The sequence below is a fragment of the Chamaea fasciata genome, unplaced genomic scaffold, assembly GCF_029207755.1.
Source record: "Chamaea fasciata isolate MVZ Bird 193981 ecotype frontalis unplaced genomic scaffold, bChaFas1.0.hap1 SCAF_7, whole genome shotgun sequence".
In the NCBI taxonomy this organism is placed as follows: Eukaryota; Metazoa; Chordata; class Aves; order Passeriformes; family Sylviidae; genus Chamaea; species Chamaea fasciata.
In genome coordinates, this window is record NW_027094092.1 from 31,896,555 (window position 1) to 31,907,624 (window position 11,070).

Genomic DNA, 11,070 nt, shown 5'->3' on the forward strand with positions numbered 1-11,070 from the left:
TGAGAATGCTAGCTAAAACACGTTTTGTAAACATCTATGCCCATGGGTGTGGACTTTTGCTTTTGCTCCATGTCCTTAGCAATATACAAACACGATCATAAAACCACAAGCACACAAGTGAGAACACCAAAAGAAGAGGTCATGGCACTCCACAGCCATTACTGTCCTACAGAAGGCCTGTGTGACTTCAGCTAGGTCACCAGTGCCATGCAGCTTTTCAGTTTTTGTCAGAATTTCTTTTTCACTGGACTGCCAGTTAGCCATATCCCTCAGCAGTCAGGTAACTCTTGCTGCTAGCACAAGGAAGAAATAGAGGTGCACAGCTAAGATGAGAAAAGGAAGATAGCAGTGGATCAGCACTGACTTGGTTCAGCTTGAACTGACACAAAATGGTGGCTGTGTCTGTCTGCACAGCAAGTGGAGATGGGAATTTTGGGGAAAGGTCTTCTGCCAACTTGTATGAAACGTCTGCCATTACAAGTTGTAATTTTGCTAAAAACCAGAATACGTGACTCAGTTTTCTATTGAGGTAGGTAAACCTCAAGCATTTCCTTGAATGAATATGACAAGTCACAAATTGTTACGCTGTGCTAGAGAAGAGTTCCTACTGGCAGGCTTGCAATGGGCATTCTCAGACTGCCGAATGGCAAGAATGCAGCAGGGCCATCACCTCCTGGTCTGCACTGCCAACAGAGTGGCAGTGGGTTCCATGTGGTGGGCACAATCAGTCTGCTCCTAGAAGGGAAAATAAAGCTGCCCACAGATGCACCAGGTGCACATTTCAAAAGATTCATTGCTTTGTCCTTCTTGTATACAACACAGGAATAAAAAATGAGGTCTCTTGTATTCAAACAGAATGGAGGCAGACACCGTTTTAATGCAGGAGAGGTACAAGTAATTTGTAGTACTAAGAAAAATTTAGCAGACAATTAATTGGCCACTAGAGGGGATCATAGGGGTGGAGAAGGAGTTGAATGTACTACATGATAAATGTTTTCCTCCAATCCAAGCTCTCCTACGTGCGTGTTGTACTGTACGTGCACAGTTTAAAAATGATTGAGAAAAGACAGCACTCTGTGCATACTTAGGTTGATATAAGAAGCTTATTTTAAGTTTAAAATACATTAATAACAGGTTTACTTGTTACAATGAAATAGTTTCTTTACACAGATATTTTTTAATCAGTTTAACTTAGTCCAGAATAAGTTTGTTCAGCTTCCATCTGTAAAAAGGTGCTAATCGTTTTTTTAACCTGTTTTAAAAAAACAGGTTCTGTTCTTCAGACTTGCTGTCATTTAAACAAGTGTAGCTTGCTTGTTTAAAAGCTAACTTTCAATTGTTTTTGATCCTTCCATAAGCTTGTTCTTATCTTTAAGGATGATTTAGGAGTAGCCACCCTAGGCAGTATGAACCTCATTACATCATTGTGGAATCAGACTGCAAGTTGACATCCACCTATATATTTTAGTTACGTCAGTCTCGCAAATGAAGTATTTGCAATGTGCATGATGTGGTATCAACGTCGCAGAACCTGAACAAATTTCCACTAGCTATAAGGATCCTGCCCATCCAGTTACTGGCTATCTTGCTGAAATGGAACTTGACATCCCATCATAAATATTTGATTTAGAAATCACCCTTCTAACATCTTCCAGACCAAATCAAGCCACCTGAAGCAGTGATGTCAAAGTTTTCAGTCCAGGATGAATTCTTTCAAGAAACTATGCACAGTAATAAATTCTGCAGAATACGAAGTTCAGTTCCGTGAAAATGGACTGCTCTCAAATTACTTCCTTGTGACACATCTCTCTGCCTAGGGATGGGAGAGGACAGAGCCATTGACACCTTGCACAATGACTGTAACATACCCCCTAGTACCCTTTTTCCAGTACTTGTCTAAGAAGGTGGTGACTTTTCACTGTCCTTGAGTTGGAAAAAAATTAATAAGGCAGTCTAGCCTTGTAAGGTTATAGACTTAATTGCACATAGTTAAGTTACTGAGTTTTGTCATTTACCTTTGAGGTAGTAGGTGTGAGGCATAAATATTTCAGTGAGATGTGCTCTCACCTTTCAGCATCACTAAATAAATATGAATAATTTGCTTCTCTCTTTTTCCTAGTGGTGCATTACAAGAGAAGCATGATGACTATTAAAGAACCTAGATTTCTTTTTGCTTCAGTGGAGTCTCACACAGAATATATTGATATACAACAATACAGAAAGAAAGGCTTTGAACATAAGCAGCTTTACAAAAGGGAAAGCTGAGTGACACGTGGTATTGCCAGCACCTTTCACCTCTGTCAGGGGACTCAGTTTAATTGTCTTCTTGCTACTAGGATAGTAATTATACTGTGAGGAGTAATTGCATCTAAAATTTCTGTTGTTGGTGGTTTGTTTTTGGGTTTTTTTGTTTTGTTTTGTTTTTTAAGGGAAAGTGAGAAGATTATTTCACCCTTAGGTGCCCAATGAACATTTGTGTGCAGAAGAGGCTGCAGAGTGCTGGTCGTAATTTCGTAGACATTATTCTGTTATGAATGAGATTGAAGCCACAAACTAGTGCAACATATTAAGTGAGCAAAAAAAGACAGACCTGCAGTAAGTCTGGCCCCTGCTACAGCAAATGTTCAGCCTGGCAGGACAAAGCAATGAATATTCCAAGTTCATATTTCTTATTCTTTGAAAAATAAACTGTGCCCATTTAGCTCTTCAGACCATATGGCATGAATCATTTCAGTGAAGCATTCATCACATCATGATTTACACTGACATTATTTCTTAGAAGTTAAGTGGTGGGGCTTCACTGGGAGCAGCTTCATGTATTACAGCCATTCTTGTCTCTTTCACTTGTTTCACTGAAAGGTAACTTCATTAATCTCAGCTCAAAACTGGAGTTACAGGAGTGAAACCCAAGCATAAAGGGTTCCTGCTTTTAGGTTTTCTGGTTGGAAGTTAATTTACTCATAAATGTACACAAGCTTTTTATTTTAAGCTTTTATACTCCTGTATGATGTAGTCATAGGTGCCTGATTGCTACTTACTCTTTCATTTTAAGAACATTTAAGTACAACAGAGAAAAGTCTTAGGATGGTTATAGCAAATACAAATTTAATTAGAAAATGCTGAATATTTAAATGGCATAGAAGGTATGTGATCTGGAGTGTGAGTTACCTGAGAGGGATTCCCTGACGTCAGAAACCTGCTACCGCGTCCTGGTAGACTGTGTCAGTAACACCACAAGGCTGCAGGGTTGTCCAGGAAAGCCTGTGAACGAGGGCACCACAGACACTGTGTTGCATCCATAGGGAAACTGAATAGGTAGATTTGCAGCAGCTCCCTCTTTCAGTTCTTAACTCTCTTTTATCACTACTAATTTCTTTTTTTTCCCGTGGATTTCCCACAATTAAGTGAAATTTCTGTGGGTTTTTTCCCCTATTAAACCCCTGCTGAGAGACCAGAGAAAGGAAGAACTGCATATAGTAAGACAAAATTATTTCTCTGCTAGTTATGTACACAGTGTGACCTTGGGAAATCACTTAAAACTCTGTACTTCAGGTGTAAAAGAACCGTGTTATCTGGGTAGTAAAGATGGTAGACCAAAATTTAATAGAAAGAAGAAATAATAAAAATCATCATACTCTCTTTGACTGATAAAGTGTAAAGTATTGGACTATATATCCTAGTTAAAATAAAAGACAGGAAACATGGAATATTATTGAATGATGGGAATAGTTTACTTCTAAAAAAATCCCGGAATCAAAACATAAAGTGGCAAATGTTGGGTGTTAAATGTAAAGCTGAGACTTTCAGAGTATGAGGCATCCATTCCACTGGGGCTTGACTCACAAGTCATACTTCACAATTTACAGCAAAACTGGATTATTAACATATTGGAATAAAGATTTTTAACAAGCTTCCATCTGTTAAACCAGTGAATTGGCTTGGTCTGATCATGCTTGCTGTTTTAATAAATAGCCAGCATCATTTCAAACCACAGCGTTCAAATTACTTTGGAGCATTTCTACTCACACTAGTTGTGGCCAGTCCTGAAAGATTGACATTGCTTGTATGTTTGGAGGAGCCTACACCACACAGAGGGCCCAGCCTCCCATCCTGGTGGCTTGGAAGAAAGGCATACCAGTGCCATTTAGGAAGGGTGGGCTGAGAAGTGACCTCAGGATAGCCACTTCCTTGACTAATGGTATTGCAAATGAGACATAATTGGTCTCAAACAGGAAGGGAGTGAACCGCTAAAGTCCGAAAGCAACTCCCTGTCTGGAAGGTGTGTTTGCCATAGCAAAAAAAAGCTTCTCTGTTAGCATGGGAAAATGAACTGAGGGCATATTTGTCTTTTTGCTGGGTTTTTCTTTTTCAACAGCACAAATTAAAATGTCAACAAAGAAGTGTGCATGGAATTAAATTCATGCTGTTTCCTCTCTGCAGCAAAACATTTATGGTGTATGTATATTTTTCAATCACTTTATATATCAGTATCAAAGGTTAAAGCAAAGCATCAGTAAAGTTAAAATGAATGTTTATGGCCCAGAGTAAAGCAGTTAAAAAGCCATCAAACAGAAGTCATAATGGGAGAGGTGATTAGAAAAAGGGGGGGGGTTAAAACCATGGCTATTAACAGCTAAAATGATACACTAGCATGAAAGGCGGAACATGCTTGTGTTATGCAACATACTTCTCAAGTCTGGAGTGATAGCAGTATCCAAAACAGGAAGTGATGAGGATTTAGATGCTGACCACCAATCTATACCGTCAGAGTTTTTCTTATGAGAGTACAGAAATAAATGAATTGTGCAGTTTGTTGTTTCTCCCCTGTCTTCTCTATTTCTACATCCGTGCTCGTCAGTTTCTCACCCATGCTTTTGTGGGCTGTTTGATCCAAATATTTTCTCCTCTCCATCTCAGTCCTGTCTTTCTCCCAGTTCCCCTTATAAACCTCAAGAGACTGCAAAGCACAGGAAGTGACAAAGGTTCAGAGAAATGGTTGCTTAAATAATCTAATCTATGGGAAAGAATTGAGGTGACATAGCTGAAATAATTAAAAAATGAGTAAATTAAAGGAGTGTGAAGCATTTCAGCCCAAAATATTGAAATCTGACAGCATTAGAAGCAAATAAAAAACGTATGATGTAGCCTTTAACGAATGGAGTCTTCCTCTAATGGAAAATTCAATACAAACTCACATATGTGCATACATCTGTACATAAATGTATGTATAGATAAAAACAGGTCCTTAACTTATATTTCAGGTTGGGGGAGATTTTGGTTCTTAGTCTTTTTTAAATGATTCACCTAGGTGCTGCTTTTGTGAAAAGTTCTTAGCATAATTCTATTGGATTCTCCTAGGAAAAGAAATAAGGTATTTCTGGAAAGTTCATTTTCCTTTCCCTTGAACTGTAGGCCTTTTTTTTTTTTAATAGTAACTCAGCCTTTTGGTCTTTCACCCCTTTCACCCCCTTTGTTGCTATTCCTTGAGAACTGTGGGTGGCCGATGAAGTGGTGAACATCACATGATCTCACTTAGCAACCTGATGTTCATAAATAGCAACAATCATTTTTTTCTAATGGCTATTTTTCTCCATCAGACTAAATGTTTAGACCCATTTCATTCTGAGAGTGCTGAATTCTTCATCTGATTTCCAGTATACTTATTGCTTATGCTTTCCTTTCTGGGGGTCCAATTTCACATGATTATATCATGGCTGATGCTATTAGGATGCTTCTAACTTTTTTCTGAGCTTACTGGTAACATGTAATGACAGTAATTGTTATCACCATTAAAACTCTTTATGAATAGTCTCCTCTCCCTTTTCCTAAATGCTTACATTGCATAAGTCTCAGATGCTCTCAACATACTGTTGGTGAGATGAAACCAGAAGGGTCATCCACAAGTGATTTTTATTTTTAAATGCCTTTGGGGAATGCTCAGGAAGCTCAGAGATTTATCAATTCTTTTGATAAATCAGAAAAGAGTTATCAAAAAAAATCAAATCAGAAAGAATCTGATAGGATTTGTGTGTACCCTCTTAATATTAGTATAATCATTTAAAATATTGGCTTTGCTGTGAAGGACTGTCTCTGTTAAATGACAGATTTTTGCAAACAGCTTACCTTCACATGAATATTAAGATGGAAACCAGAAGATAAGATTATAAACTATGGAAAGTAGAATTGTGCAAGCCTTTGAAAAGGACCTTGCAAAAAATCGCTTAGGAAATACAGTGAAATTTTGCAACTACCATAAGCCCAGCGTGTCCTCAAGGAGTTCTCTGTCTGAGAGCACAGAAGAAAAAACCAGCCCCAAATCCTGTCCGAGCAGCACCAGTTCCCCTCTCCCTAACCATATGGCTGCTCCTCAGAAAGCTGGGGGCTCTCTGACTGAGAAGAGGGAGTAATGTGGGTGAAACCAAGACACTGTCATCGTGTGTGTGTGACTGCTTCCACAAATCCTCCAGCTACTCTGTAAATACTCCTCTCCCTCTCACTATCTGCATTGGTAATTCATACACCAAGTAAGTAATGGCTGAACAACACAGAGAAGGAAAAATATCTGGTTTTCTTGCTCCCTTTATTGTTTCTTTCTTTTTTAATTGATATAAAAAAAATGTATTACAGAACAGAGGAATAAGGAAGACTGTACTTCCTTTCTATTTCCAAGACATCTTTGTCATTCATACCTTCTTTCTGTGGATCTGCATTTCAGTTCTATAAAACTGGGGGCAGGGGGCGGGGGGGGGGGGGGGGGAAAGCCCTCTGATAGAAGCACTTGGGATGCCCCAGAGCTCTCTACTGCTCTGCTCTCACATGGCTGCAGTATCTTTCATCAGCAAACTTGCTATCTGAGCCACTTAAAAGCACAGCAGCTCATGTCTGGAGGGTGACAGCAATGAAATCCCTACAAGCAGTCTCGAAGTTTCAACTTCACTGTGTCTGGTGGAAGTCAGAAGAATAAAAACTGCAAAATAAACCGCTTCCTCTTGTTGAGGGAAGTGAGGACAGAGGTACCTAATCAACAGCTCTCAGTCTACTAAAACCTTTAAACTCAGTTTAACAGGACAGGCAGATAAAGCGATACATGTAATATATTACTTTCTATGTCTTTTTCCTGCAAGCAAGCAAAATTAAGACTACTCTAATGAAAGAAATTAATCTAAGATTGGATTTGATGTAAATTATGCAGACTGAGAAAATGAATGCAAGATTATGGCCTCTGCAAATTCATTGTTTTATTCTCTGCCAATACAAGATTGGGGGTTTTTTTAATTCACATTTTTATTACACTATACATGATGGGATTATTCACAGAAATCATCACATTCAGGGTGTGCTGTCTGGAGACATTGGAAGAGAAAGTCCTTAACCTGATTACTTCCCAACATATTTTTTATTTGTCTCTTTTGCATGTTATAGTGTGAATTAGAGTTGGAGGACTCTTGGGGGTTAGGTTTGTTCCTTCTTTCTCTAAAGAATTTTTTCCCCACAAATTACCAAGGAGACCAAGTGTTGGATACTTGAGAGTACTTAACCGAAACAAAGAGGTGGACAAAGGTGGAAGGGGGAGATAACGCAGGTAAAAGACAGAGCTTGAGGCAGCTGCGGGCTCTTCTTTTTCCGGCGTTCGGGGAGACGCGTGTCTGCCGCTCCTCGAGGAGCTCAGCCGCCGCAAAGCACGCCGAGCGGAGAACGGCTGCTGCTGGCTGGAGGAGTTTCACTGTGGCCAAAGGGATCCAGTCCTGGGAAATCTACTATCACCGGTTCGGCCTGAATCCTGAGTTTTCCCTGCCACCTGCGGGAGCTGGGCTGGCCCTGCCTTGCCTTTGGCTTCTTCGGCGCTGCTTCTCTTGCTACAGCGTGACCCTGCACCCCCTGCGCTGCCGGGACACCCTGCCATCCGAGCTACACCAGCCCGGGACTTTTCCACCGTTTCAGCTTGGTGCTCTGAGGATCCTGCAGGGACACCGAAACCAAACTGCCCTGGGTTTTGTGAAACAAAGCCCTCAAGGTTCTTGGTACTGTTGTCGTTTGTCATTAATGCTGTAGTTGTTTGGTGGTGGTGGGGGGGGGGGGAGTTTTTTTGTGTTTTGTTTGCTTTGTATTACATACTAGTAAAGAACTGCTATTCCTATTTCCCAAATCTTTGCCAAAGACCCTCTGATTGTAATTTTACCTGGCAGATACCTGTCTTCCCAAACCAAGACAAGGACATACCTAAATCAAAGACAGATTGTGAGGTGTAGCAAAACTAAAAATCTCAAAACAGTTATGAGCTGCAATGAAGATAATTTAGGAAGAGTATTTCATGCTCTTTGTGTGTCAGTAGATGGTGCTCTGTATACTATCTACACACAAAATATATATGCATAGAATAGTTTTATAGATGGTGATTGTTATGTAGCCTTCCCTTGGTGCAATGAAAAGAACTTCGGGGGGAAAAACCTGTATTCCAAATTCAAGCTATTCACAATTCTAGTTACATTTACTTGAAAACATACATTTTGCCTCTTATTTTCTAACTCATCTTTGAGTCCAGGTGTGTTCATAGTGGGGCTTTTCTTCAGGAGATCTGGCTTCTGCAGCAAAGTATCAGGTAGCAAGTAAAAACAAACTAGTAAATAAGTTTGCTTTACAGCTTAACTGAATTTCATTGTAAGCCCCATAGACAGAGCTACAAGGTAGCATTTAGATCCATTTAGAGATCTGATATCTGAGAATGATATTCCTTAATAGTCTTTTAAACCCCCCATTTTAACAATAAACTTACTTTTAAAACATTTCATGTTAGCTCTTCATGCTGACCTTCCAAAATTATAATTCCCCTTACTTGTTTTGAACATTAGGGGACACCCTTAACACATTGGTATTATTTAGGACTTCCTTTGTAGGAGCTTTTGCTCATCCTTATTTTGTTTTTTTACAACATAGGCACTCATTCAGACACCAACCTACCTAGAAGATTTCCAGTCATAAATAGGAATAAAAAGTAAGTAGTGCTGAGACATGACCAAACTTTGAGGTATGCTTTTTCCTATTTCTTTTACTAAATGAAGAGTTCGGCATCTTGGAGGACAGGAAGCTCTCTGTTGCAAATCACAGTACATACAAATCATATAAGTTGTCAGTGGCCCTCTTGTGGCAATGGAAAAGCTCCTTTAAGACAATTTGAGTACACCTTGTAGGCACCCAGGGATCTTTTCACCACTCCTTTCTAACACAGGGCTGGTGCTCCTTGCTCTCTATTAAAACATAAATATAGTGAAAAAGTATTTTTAGATGGAAGTGGTTGGTTTAGTGGGTGATTCCACTGAGACACTGCTGTGTTTCAAGAAGAAAAATATGGTGGACAGAACAGAGGAGTCAGGATAACATGCTGGAACAGTTTCTAGGGCAGTTTTGAACTCTGTCAGTTTTCTGAAAGACAAGTTGATGGAGGGGCCCAAGTCTTCCCCCAGGTTTTGCATGCTACCAGCTGCAATGCTGTGATGTGAAAGCCCAGCCTATCTTTTGTAAAGCATGAAAATTCTTAGATATGGAAGGGTAAAGCTCATTAAAGTGATCAATCTGAGCAAGAGATAGCTTAGTTATCCACTGGGAAATACCAAGGGACAGGCAAGGGCCCAAGGTTTGCTGTTGTTCTAAGTAACAGCCAAATTGTGCTTCTTAATCAGTAAGAAATGAGCGATGGATGTTGTATATTTTAACTCACTATTTCTGCATTTTCTATATTGTGGGAGATCCAAATTTGAACGTCTACTGTGCAGCCTTTGGTCACACCCCCGAGGTCATACCCCTCCAACACCTCCAGACCTGTCTGCCAACCCCCACTGCCCATCATGTGTGGCCCTCCCCCCGCCCACTCTCCCCACTTCATGTCCCCACCCACAGTCCCCATCACATCCCTGTCCCCTTCCCACCAGGTTGCAGGCTGAGGCTTTCTCAGGCAAGCCTTCCTCTTGAAGATTAGCACTTATGAATAAATTGGTTTCACTGAGAAATTTCTAGAATTAAGTCTGCCCCTACCTAGCTGCATGCCTTGGAAACATGCCATTTTGACACAGCAAATATGTGTCCTATAAGAAAGCATACTGCACTAAAGAAATTTTTCAGGGAGCCCAGAGATGGATGGAACAATCACCATCACTTAGGAGTACTGACTCTAGCACTGATGGGGTCCAGGCCTGGCACTGTTAGCCCAAGGGGTTACTCAGGCTAAACTATTGGGACTAATTCACACGCCCTCCTTACTGGAGAATTTTAGTTTGTAAATCAAGGATCATCGAAAAACTATGAGGAACCTCTGTTTTGTGAATCCTGGTAGACCCCTGGAGCTGCCCAGAAACTTGCTGTTTGATGTGATTGCAACCTGATGCAATCATATCAGTCTGTGCAGCCAATATATAATATAAATTCACACATGAAATATTAGGCACTGAGTTATTTCAGGTGCTTTTTGGTGTGGAGTAGATCAGGCAACTGAATGTGTCTGTAAATGTCTACAGAAACACCTGAGGAAAAAAAATCCTTGCTCTGAATTTAGCTCGCAATCCCTATGAGATGCAGTTGGCTGTCCATGAAAAGGGAACACCTCCTTGAAGTATTGTAAAGGAAACCAGTTGGTAACAGTGAGAAGTGTAGAGGCAGTACAGCTGTACTGAAAGGGGGGCAGGTTAATGTACTTATTTAATGTACTCTCTTGAAATATAGATTTCAGCTGGAGAAAATACATTTTCAAAGCAAAATGCTTTGTAAGTTTGTTCCTAGATTCTACAACTGTAGTAAACATTTATGAAGAAGTGACCAATTTGAGAATCAAAAGGAAGATTAACAGCTTTAGTTTTATATGCTAGGACCCAAAGTCATTTCTCACTTTGTGGAATTTATCCAGGCTTCTCCTCTCTAACTTTAGTGAGTTATTCCAGATTTAAACCAGTGTAAGCAAGGGCAAGTTAAAAATACTTGTGCCACAATTGGCCTTGAAAATACATTTCTCCATGATAGACATTAAACTGACTGCTGAGGCAGACAGCATGTCTTGCCCATAATAATTTTTTATTTGCTTCT